The sequence below is a fragment of the Elephantulus edwardii genome, unplaced genomic scaffold (assembly GCF_000299155.1).
Source record: "Elephantulus edwardii isolate Elephantulus edwardi_28Jun2011 unplaced genomic scaffold, EleEdw1.0 scaffold00005, whole genome shotgun sequence".
Classification (NCBI taxonomy): Eukaryota; Metazoa; Chordata; class Mammalia; order Macroscelidea; family Macroscelididae; genus Elephantulus; species Elephantulus edwardii.
In genome coordinates, this window is record NW_006399755.1 from 22,531,133 (window position 1) to 22,542,599 (window position 11,467).

The 11,467-nt window shown below is 36.9% G+C and overlaps 1 pseudogene; it reads left to right on the forward strand.

Annotated features, from left to right (window-relative positions):
- The first annotated feature begins 422 nt into the window (after positions 1 to 422).
- The window catches only part of LOC102849526, a 16,210-nt pseudogene continuing 5,165 nt past the window's right edge, over positions 423 to 11,467 (forward strand).

An 11,467-nucleotide genomic window follows, 5' to 3' on the forward strand; every position in this document is an offset into this window, starting at 1 on the left:
GAGGCTGCAGAGAGGAGAGAGCAGGAAGGAAAGGCCTTAATCCAACCAAAGGCAGCTGTACTGCTTCTGCTAACCTGGGCTCGCTGGTCCCACCAGAACCAGACCCAGAGGGACGCCACTGGATCCCCGGGTTCGGGTCCTGGTTCTAGCGCGTCCTCCGGGCCGCGCGCACGCGTGAATGGCCTCTCTTCCGCAGGTGGGAGGGCAGAGCGTCTCTCGCAACCAAAAGTGGCTGCAGCTGCCAACAGTACTCTCTGTAGGAAACAGATTCTTCCAAAGGACACGTTTTTCTCGACGTGCCTCCTGCATCTGTAATCGCTTTCAAACCCATTCGTTCGCCCCAATGGAAATCCGGAGGGAGGCAATTGTGTCGGCTGTAGCCTGAGGGGTAGGCGGAGCCCAGGGTTTTGGCGTTCTGGAGGATGCGTCTGGGTACCCAGCAGCTGCCTACATTGGAAGGGTGAGTGCACTGGGCTGCTTGGGGAGACAGCCTGTCTCCTGACTCTTGTTCCGAGGGTTCTCAATGGAGTTTCAACCGCTCAGGTCCCAGATCTAGAGATCCTTGATTTCATTACAGCTGACCCAGACATTCAAGAAAAAAGGAGGGGAGAACAGGCGCTGGACAGGGGAGAAGAAGAGGAGGAGGAGGAAGATGAGAAAGTAGGTAAAAGACTCTTCAGAACTTTGGGGAAAAGACGACAGCTAAGTGGGCATTCCTCTATACAAAATACAGCAACATGACTTGAGGGAGAGGCTAGCCTATTTCAGGGCATTTGTGACCAATAAGTGGTAATGTATTCAAAACAGTTTTGAGAAGGAAGGTGCATTGCATGATCACAGCAAAGTCTGTGATATTAATATTTAGAATTATATAGTAAGTCTGTCTATGGACTTTTAACCTTGTCCAGCACTTGATAAGGTCTCATTTTTTTTAACCAAAGCTCATGTAAGGTCTTAATGGCTGAGAACTACTGAAGGAAAAAGGCTGACTGAACTAGCATATTAATAGTTTTAAAAAACAAAAACCCAGTTCCTTAGCAACTTAGGAGTTTCAAAAAAACCGAAACAACCAAGCCTCAACAAAAAACAGTGATCCCCGAGGACAGTGTTTCATCGGCCTTTACAGTTGAAAATGAAACTCTCTAGGGAGATCGAAATCCTTTTGCGTTCTCCGTAACATCAATGAGACAGTTATATTTTAGTAGAGGGGAAAAAAATCCTAAGGGAAACCTGCTTTGAGTATAATTTAAGCTGTTTGGAAAATTGCCTGTGGGGTTATGGCAAACAAGATTGATTAATGTGTGTGTGAAAGTAGCTCCCCCGCCCCAATAGTCGAGGTGATGTCAGGCTAGGATCAAGTTTTGTTTCCACCATTTAATGAGCTGTGTAATTCTGAACAAATTAAGTAATCTCTTCATGCCTCACAGTTTCCTAAACTGTGAAATGGGGATAATAATACCAACTTCAAAGAGCTATAAATAGTAGTCATAATAAACATCCATGAATGTTTGCTGTTTACCAAACTACATCATAGTCTGTCAGCAAACCACTTTACACTGTGTCTGGAGCATAAATAAACCTTACATGCTATCTTAGTAATATTACTATTATTTCCACCAAAAGGAAGGTAGATGCATCAAAGAGTTTACACATAACTAAGAGTCAGTCCACATGTACAACTAAAACAACTGTTGAGGGTTATTCCCAAGGGGGAAAGTCCATCAAGGTTCATGTTCACAAACAGACTGAAAGCTTGACCCAGAGATAGACCAAAAGACATTCATTTTACTCTATTGGGACAATGCTATAAAGATGCAGGAGTGGCTAACCGGGAGAATTTTTTGCTAAGAGTATTAGGTAAGTAACCAACTACTTCTATCTGTACACAAACAACTCTCAACACATGTTTAGGTTGAAAGCATAGATTGATGAAATGCAGAGCTTAAGGAAAAACCATTATCTGCTTGACCTTTATCTAGGACTGTAAGCATGGCTAGAAACAAGAAGGGCAAGGGTCCATCTGCCCAAGAGCTGTTCACAAAGACAAAGTGGAAAAAAAAAAATCTAAATACGCCACTAGCTCAGTTTATATGCGGCCACTTTAGGGTATTTGATAAGCTGCAAAATAGAATGATTGGAACCAATTGATTAATAAGAAAAGTCAAAGAAATGGAATTTTAGAGTTTGGAGACAAATTAAAATGGGCTATTAGTTTTAGTAAAAAAAGATTTTTCCAAGTAAGAAAAAATACTCAGGTAAAATTTCAAGTTAATGCAAGAGCACTGATGTGAGATGCTTGGGAGCCAATACCTTAGATGCAAGGAGCTCAAGTAAGCCCAAGCAGCCCAATCTGTACCCCTTTGTTCATTTACTTTAAGTTTTCAAGGTGTTAGAGCAAACTTCAAGATTAGCATGAGCAAACACACTGGTTTTGTTTTTAGACAAGGCAACTAGCTAAAGCAGAAATCAAGCTCAAAGATTCTTTTGTTTAGGAGAATATTTTTTGTTTATTTGGGATATTTTTGTTGTTTATTTTTAAGAAAGATGAAAGTGAATGTTTTGTAAAAAGACCAAAACAGCAATACATAGTTAAAAGCAATGAGGCTGACACTGGGTTAAACTTTGCTAAAACTTTGTCAGCTGTGTGTCTTGTGTATTAAAAGAACAAGTAATGACCAACTGTAAGGACACTGAATGTAAAAATTCCTATTTCAAATATAAACATTTTTCAAGTGCATTTTCATAATAGATGTCATTGTTGTTATGCATTTTCCAGTCAGAACCCATAGCTGGCCTTGGGGGCCCAGTTTTCACAGACAGTTAAATGCAAGGGAGGAGATTGCCCGTTCACCTCCCTCAGTGCAGACTGATAGATTCCAACATCATTTCCTCATTTCCTTTTGTAAAGGGTGGTTTTTCTCAAGAGCAAAGATAATAGTTTACATTGTGGCTCAAATTTTGTCACTTACAGGTTCATTGTTGTTTATCAATAAATACCAAAAGGATCTCTAAAAGAATTTGTTTCAAGTAGGTGAAAGAATACAAGCCCATATTTACCATACTATTGGTTCAAATCACAGAACTTAAGCTTGAATTAACTAGGAATAAAAAGGTGATTTATTGAAATAGTTTACAGAATTTTAAGAAAATTCAACAGCTGAGAAAAAGCAGAAACTAAACACACTAGGAAACTTGGCTTTCAAAATCTAGGACTCAGACTTTGCTTCTCATTGTTTCTTTGAGGATGTCAATTATTTTCTATTACCAGTTTTCCCCCATGTGATCAATGATCTAGCTTTTAGCATCCTCTAAGTTTACATCTTCACAACCTGACAATTAAAGATGTATTTAAAAAAACAAACAAACAAAAACAACAAAAAACCAACAAACCAAACTCCATAAAACAAATAAAGATCCAGGGAATGACTGAGTAGCCTGGCAGTGGGTTATTGTTCACCTTTGACACAATCAACAATGACAAATTGATGAGTCTCATGATGGACTTATTTAGATCTAAGTTTATACTGAACTTGTTTTTATTGATATATTCTCAATGGAGAACGACTCAAGCTAGCCATCCAGTGGGTTTTCCGAGGTGGTTAGTCACATGGGAAGAGATTACTCATCACAGGAGTCCTGTGTCACAGTTTGGGAGCCCCGTGCCACTGGAATTTGAGTGAGGGTTTTAAAAACACTGACAAACAGACTGCGGTCCCTATGCTGATGCACTGTGCTGGAAGCAATGCCTAGAACTTGAGTGAGGTACTTTGGAGGTGGGGTGTCACTGCTATTTGGTTAGATCACAGGGAACCCCTTAAGGTCAGTCAGAAGGGAATGAGACAGCTGGAACTTGTTCTCAAAGGGAAAAACAAGAAAGGCTTCCTGGTTTTCTAGTCAGGTTTCCACACTCCACCTGGCATCTCCTCATGTCCTATGCATTAACTACCTTTAGCCCAGAGCACCTTGGGCTACCCTAGTTGCAGCTGTTGGCTGACAGAGGAGGCTGCATTCAGAGGCCTTTTCTCTACCAAACTGAAGCAGATATTCCCTTGGGAGAAGGCAGAAAGAAACACAGGCAGGGTAGCTGCTCCAGCCATTTCTGGAGCAGTGACTTCAGATCAAGAACATGCTATAGCCTCAGACATAAAAAACTATCACAACAATGTAATATAGAAATCAGCCTATCTTACCCCCCTACACAAGCTCAAAGCAAGATGTCACCCCTAAAAAGTGACACAGTCTCAATGGATTTTCTGAAGCCAGTAAGTCAGATTAAACTTTCTGACACAGAATTTAAAAGAACAATGATTGAATATTTCCAGTGGGTGAAAGACAGACTTGAAGAATTATAGGACACTGCAAGCAAAAACTAGGAAGAGCTTAAAAAAAAAACCCAACAATCCAAACAAATACAGATAAAACAAATGAGGCATTAGAGGCTCTGTAAAAACAAGAAATCATGATCCAAAATATAAAGACTAATGTTTCAGATGCTGTCAACATGATGGAAGGACACATGAATAGAGTTGAAGAGATGGAACACAGAACCAGTGAAATAGAAGATAAAATTGTCACTATTAATCTGTTAGAACAGAAAGCAGAATCAATCAATAAGAAAAGAAAAAGAAGAAAACCTAAGAATAATGTAGGACACCATCAAGAGAAATAACATGCACAAAATTGGAATCCCAGAAAAGGAAGAAGCAACTAATGGCACCGAAAAAGTTGTGGAAGAATTATTAGAAGAAAACTTTCCAGGTATAATGAAGAATGAGAGAACAGCTATTCAAGAAGTTGTGAGAACACCATATAAAATAGGCCCCAAAAGAAAAACACCAAGATATATCATAGTGAAATTTGCCAGAAGCAAAGATAAGGAGAGAATTCTTAAAGCAGTGAGGGAGAAATAAAGAATAGCCTATAAGGGAGATTAAATAAGATTAAGTGCTGATTTCTCAGAGAAATTATGTGAACAAGAAGACAAAAGAATGACATATATTGAATACTCAAAGAACATAACTGTCAACCAAGAATATTTTACCTAGCAAAATTGTCCATGAAATATAAAGGAGAGATCAAGATATTCCCAGGAAAATATAACTTAAAGGAGTTTGTAAAAACAGGACCAACTTTGCAGGAAACACTGAAAGATGTACTTCTTACAGATGTGCCACAGAAAGCAGGATGGACCAAAGTAACTAGCAACAACACCAAAAAATTAACAAAATGATAGCAATGAAACCTTGCTTCTCAATAATCACACTGAATAGAAAGTGTTTAAATTCACTACCAAAGTAAAAAAGAGTAGCAGATTAGATAAAAAACCAAAATCCATCAATATGCTATCTACAAGAGACACACCTGAAAAATTAAGATAAAGGCTAAAAAGAAAAAGGTGAGAAAAATTACACCAAGCATATGACAACCAGAAAAAAGCAGGAATAGCAATATTAATCTCTTATAAAATAGATTTCAATGCAAAAACCATCACAAAGGACAAAGATGGTCACTACATAATGATTAAAGGCAATATAACAAGAGGACATAACAATAATGAATATGTGTGCACCAAATGAAAGACCAGAAAGAATATATAAAACAAATATTAACAAAACTGAAAAAGGAAATAGGCAACATTACTATAGTAGCTGGAGACTTAAATACACTACTCTCAAGAAAAGATGTAACTTCCAGACAGAAAACCAACAAAGATGCTGAAGAGTTAACTCACAGAAAGAAGCAAGTCAATCTCACAGATATTTATAAGCTAATATACCCCCTTCTTCGCCAATGTGCATGGAATGGCCTCCAGAATATATCACATTTTAGGACACAAAGCAAGCATCAATAAATTTAAAAAAAACATAGAAATAATACAAAGCATCTTCTCAGACCACAATGCTACAAAATTAGAAATTAATAACATGAGGATAAAGGAGAAAAAACATATATTTGGAAGCTGAACAACACCTTGCTTGAACATGAGTGGGTACTAGAAGAAATAAAAAAATGAGATGAACAAATTTCTTGAAACAAATGACAATGAAAACACAGTGTACCAAAAACCTCTGGGAAGTAGCCAAAGCAGTAATCAGAGATCAATGTGTAGCAATAATCAAACACATTAAAAGACAGGAAAAAATGACCATTGACTCTTTAAGCCAGCATAACCAACAAATTAAAAAAGAACAGCAAGAAAATCTGACACCCTCCAAAAATACTGAAATTATAAAAATTCAGGCAGAAATAAATGAAATAGAAAAAAAAAATCAAACCAAAACCCAAAAATCCCCAATTGAAACCATCAACAAAACCATGAGTTGGTTCTTCGAAAAGGTCAATAAAATAGACAAACCATTAGAAAACTTAAGAAAAGAAGGAAAATACACAAATAATCTGAATAGGGAATAAAATAGGCAATGCCACTATGGAACCAACTAAAATAAAAAGGTTAACAATGGAATATTATTAAAACTATATGCATGGAGACGAAGGTGCACCTGATACAGGCCATGGTTTTTGCAATCACATGTTATGCATCAGAGAGTTGGACAATGACTAGGGAGGATAGCAGGAGAATTGACTCCTTTGAGCTGTGGTGCTGGAAAAGAGTATTGAATGTACCATGGACTGCCAAGAAAACAAACAGATTCATCCTAGAGAGGGTTAAACCAGGCTGCTCCATGGAGGCAAGGATTCTTGGGCTTCGTCTGACATACTTTGGATATGTTGTAAGGAGAGACAGATCTTTAGAGAGGGACATTATGCTGAGTAGAGGCATAGTGCAGAAGGGGAAGACCCTCCATGAGGTGGATTGATTCAGTGACTGGGGTAATTGGTATGGGTGTGTCAGAGGCAATGAGATTGGCACAGGATAGAGCACAGTTTAGGGCTGTTGTACATAGGGTCACTATGAGTTGCAAACGACTCGATGGCACATAACAACAACGACATATGCAAAGATATATGAAAACCTAGAGGAAATGGACAAATACATAGAAAATCAGCACTTACCTAAATTGACAGAAATGAAAATTGAATATCTGAACAGACCAATTACAAAAAGAAAAAAAAAAAAAGGTAATAAACAACTTCCAGCCAAAAAAAAAGCCTTGGACCAGATGGTTTTACAAGTGAATTTTATCAGACATTCAGAGAAGAATTGTCACCAATTCTACATAAACTATTTCAGAAAATAGAAAAAAGATGGAACTCCCCCAGACTCATTCTATGGAGCAAACATATCCTAGATACCAAAGCCAGGTAAAGACACCACCAAAATAGAAAACTATAGGCCAATATCTCTAATGAACATAGACGCAAAAATCCTGAATTAAACCCTGGCCAATAGAATTGAATGATACATCAAAAAAATAATTCACCATGACCAAGTGGGATTCATAATAGATATGTAAGGGTGGTTCAACATAAGAAAAACAATACATGTAATTGATCACATTAACAAAGCAAAGGACAAGAACCACACGATCCTATCGATTAATAGAGAAAAGGCCTTTGACAAAATCCAACACCCTTTCCTGATTAAAACATTCAACAAACAGTTTTCTCCTTCACTTGTTTGAATGTAGTATACATTATTTATCCCCTCTATAGGATTAGGTTTTAACTTCATGACAAGATTAAAGACAAAGAAATGCATATTAAAGTGGATTGTGGACCGAGGGGGGATTGTATAACAATGAAAGAATTTTATTTTCTTCAAAAAGAAAAATGAGCTGTGAGGGAGGTGTGGGCAGGGAGGAAAATGTACAACAATGCAATGAATGGGGGAAATTAAATGGAAAGAATATGATTGTGTGTGTGTGTGTGTGTGTGTGTGTGTGTGTAAATAAAGATATTTTTAACAATCCAACAACAAACAAAGGAAATTTCCTCAACATAGTAAAAAGTATATATGCAAACCCAAGAGCCAACGTTGTTCTCAATGGAGAGAGATTAAAGGCATTCCCTTTCAGAACAGGAACTAGGAAAGGATGCCCACTATCATCTCTCCTATTCAATATTGTATTAGAACTCTTTGTGATAGCAATAAGACAAGACAAAGAAATAAGAGGTATCCAAATTGGAAAAAAGGAGGTAAAATTATCTCTATATGCAGATGATATGATAGTATACTTAGAAAACCCTAAAGACTCAGCAAAAAATTACTGGATATAATTGATCAATTCAGCGAAGTGGCAGGATACAAGATCAACATACAAAAAATCAATTTAATTTCTCTACGTTGACAAAGAGAATATAGAACTGGAGCTATGAAAAACAATACTCATCATAAAAGCTAATCACAAAATTAAATACTTGGGTGTAAATCTAACTAGAAACACAAAAAAATCTATTAAAAAATTACAAAACATTATGACAAGAAACACAAAGAGACCTGAAGAAATGGAAAAATATACCTTGCTCATGAATAGGAAGACTCAATATTGTGAAAATAATAATCCTACCAAAGGCAATCTACATGTTCAATGCAATCCCAATACAAATACCAATCCCATTCTTAAACAAGCTGGAAAACACAATCTCCAATTTATTTTTGAGTGGAAAGAAGACCCAAACAAGCAAAGCACTCCTTAAAAAGAGAAACAAGGTAGGAGGCATCTCACTCCCTGATTTCAAATTCTACTACATTGCTGTGGTCATCAAGAAAGCAGACAGACAAATAGATCAATGGAATAGAATTGAGAACCCAGAAATCAATCCATCTACTTATGGTCAACTGATTTTTGACAAGGAGATGAAATCAGGTAAGTGGGGAAATGGCAGCCTTTTTAACAAATGGAAAATTTTCTGCATAAAACTCAAGCAAGATCCATACCTTACTCCATACACAAAACCAATTCAAAGTGGATCATGGACTGAGGACTAAAACCAAGGACTATAACCTTCATTAGAGAAAAGCTTGGAAGAACCCTAGAAGCACTAATCCACAAAATGAATAGTCTTCCAAGCATCCTGAAAAAACTGCAACCAGGAGAGGATAAAATAGATGAATGGGACCTTCTAGGAATCAAATCCCTATGCACATCCAAAAACTCCAACACGTTAAAAAGGAAAACCACAGACTGGCAAAAAAATATTTGGTAATGACATGTCTGATAAGGGACTTATATCTATAATTTATAGAAAACTTGAGTTCCACAAGAAGATAAAGGTACACCCAGTTGCAAAATGGGCACAGGGTATGAACAAACACTTCACCATGGAAGACATTCAGATGACAAACACATAAAGAAATGTTCAAAATCCCCAGCTCTAAGAGAAATGCAAATCAAAACAACTATGAGATATTATTTTACCCCAGTAAGAATTGCAAAATCCAACAGAGCAACAAATATAAAATGCTGGCGAGGTTGTGGAGAAACTGGAACCCTTATCCACTGTTGGTGGGAGTGTAAAATGGTGTGACCACTATGGAAGGCAGTATGGTGCTTTCTCAAAAAGTTGGACATAGAAATACCATTTGACCCAGCAATTCCACTACCCTAAATATACCCTCAAGAAACCAGAACTGCCACCTAAGTAGGTATATGCACACTCATGGTTATTGCTGCTTTGTTCACAATAGCAAATAGTTTGAAACAGCCCAAATGCCCATCAAGAAATGAATTGATAGAGAAGCTGTGGTCTATTCACACAATGGATATTATGCAGCACTGGAAAACAAAGAACTCATGAAATAGTATATAAAATGGGTGACCATGAAAGACATCTCAGTCACAAAAAGACAAATACTGCATAATGCTACTGTTATAAAATAGGACTGACATGAGGGTTGGGGGGAAATGAAGAAAAGAGGGGACAAATAATGTCACAGCATTGAAATAGATGAGACAGAGAGGAATAAAAGAAAATAAAAATAAATAAAATAAATATATGATTAGGTATTATTGGCATGACAAGAGTCCAGAATAAAAGTGTCATAGTAAAGTGGATGGGAGATTGGGAGACTGTATAGCAACAAATGAACTATTTTTTTTTTAAAAGCAAACTTTGGGGGAGGGGAACAGGGAGGAAAATGGACACCAATGAATGAATGAAAATCCAAGTTCTTGATAAACTTTTATTAAAATCTCAATTAAAATCTTTTTAAAAAAATTATTCACAGAGATTCACTATTTCCAGAGAAAAACTTAGACCCTTGAGTCATCTTGCTCTCCAAAATGTTGGGGTGGGTTGTAAAGGGGACACATATCATATCTAGTGGCCTATTTACCACTTACACCAAATAAAAATCTTTTCCTGGCTTACCACCCAATCTTTTATCCTTGCACAGGGGACAAAATATCCAGACCTACATGAGTGCTAAATAAATTTATATCAGCTGTGAGTATGGCTTAATCTGGACCTTTACTGATAAAAAGTCTAGGCAGTTATTTTTGGTAAAAAATAACCTCAAGAAACAAAGCATAACCCTATACCAAACTAAAACCCAGCAACCAACCACAAAATCCAAAAATTAGTGTAATGTCAATTGAGATGTTTAGACAAATAGAAGCAACACTGAAGTTGCTCACTCACCTGTGACAAGAACTTTGGAAGACACCTATTCAGCTAATTGAAAGAAAGAGATCTATGTTTATGCCTATTCCAAGGAAAATTGATTCAGTATAATGAATTTATGAAATAATATCATACATAAATAAAACTTTTCTGAAGATAATACAAAACAGTTATGGCTGTATATGAACAGAGAACTGCCAGAAATTTAAACCAGATTCAGAAAATAGAGATGTCATTGCTGATTCCAGATGGATGTTGGCTTAAAGAAGGAAATACTAGAAAGATGTTGCTCTGTACTTTATTGACTATAGAAAGGCATTCAACTATGTGAATATTAAAACAATTATGGATAATTTTCCAAAAGTTGAAATTTCAGTGGACTAATTGCATTCATTTAGAACTTATACGCAGATGGAGAATCAGTTGTTTGAACAGAACAAGGGGATATTGTATAGTTTAAAAGCAGGAAAGATACACATCAGAGTTGTATCCTTCCCCTCTGCTTATTATTCAATTGTACAATAGGGGGGGGGAAACCCTGAGAAATTAACTATATGAAGAAGTACCTAGTATCAGAATTGCATGAAGATTCGTCTACAACCTGAAATATGCATATACAACTTGTTGCAAGTGTAGATACCTTAAATCACTTACTAGTGAGGATAAAAGATTATAGCCTATCTGAAATGTACAAGCCCTGGATTTGCTACAGAGTGAGAGGTTATTTTTCTTTTATTTTTAATTTTGGAAATTCTGCAGAAATCAGAACTCTTACCTTGGTTGGAACTGAGACAGGGGGAGGGGCGGGCAAGGGTGGGCAGGCCAGCATGCGTGTAATGTATATTTCAGAACCTTTTTTAAAATGTAAAAGCTGTACATTTCTGGGAAGTTCTGAATTTCTTTTGTTTCCTTTTTTCCTTCAAGCATTTTGCAGTGAGCTTCT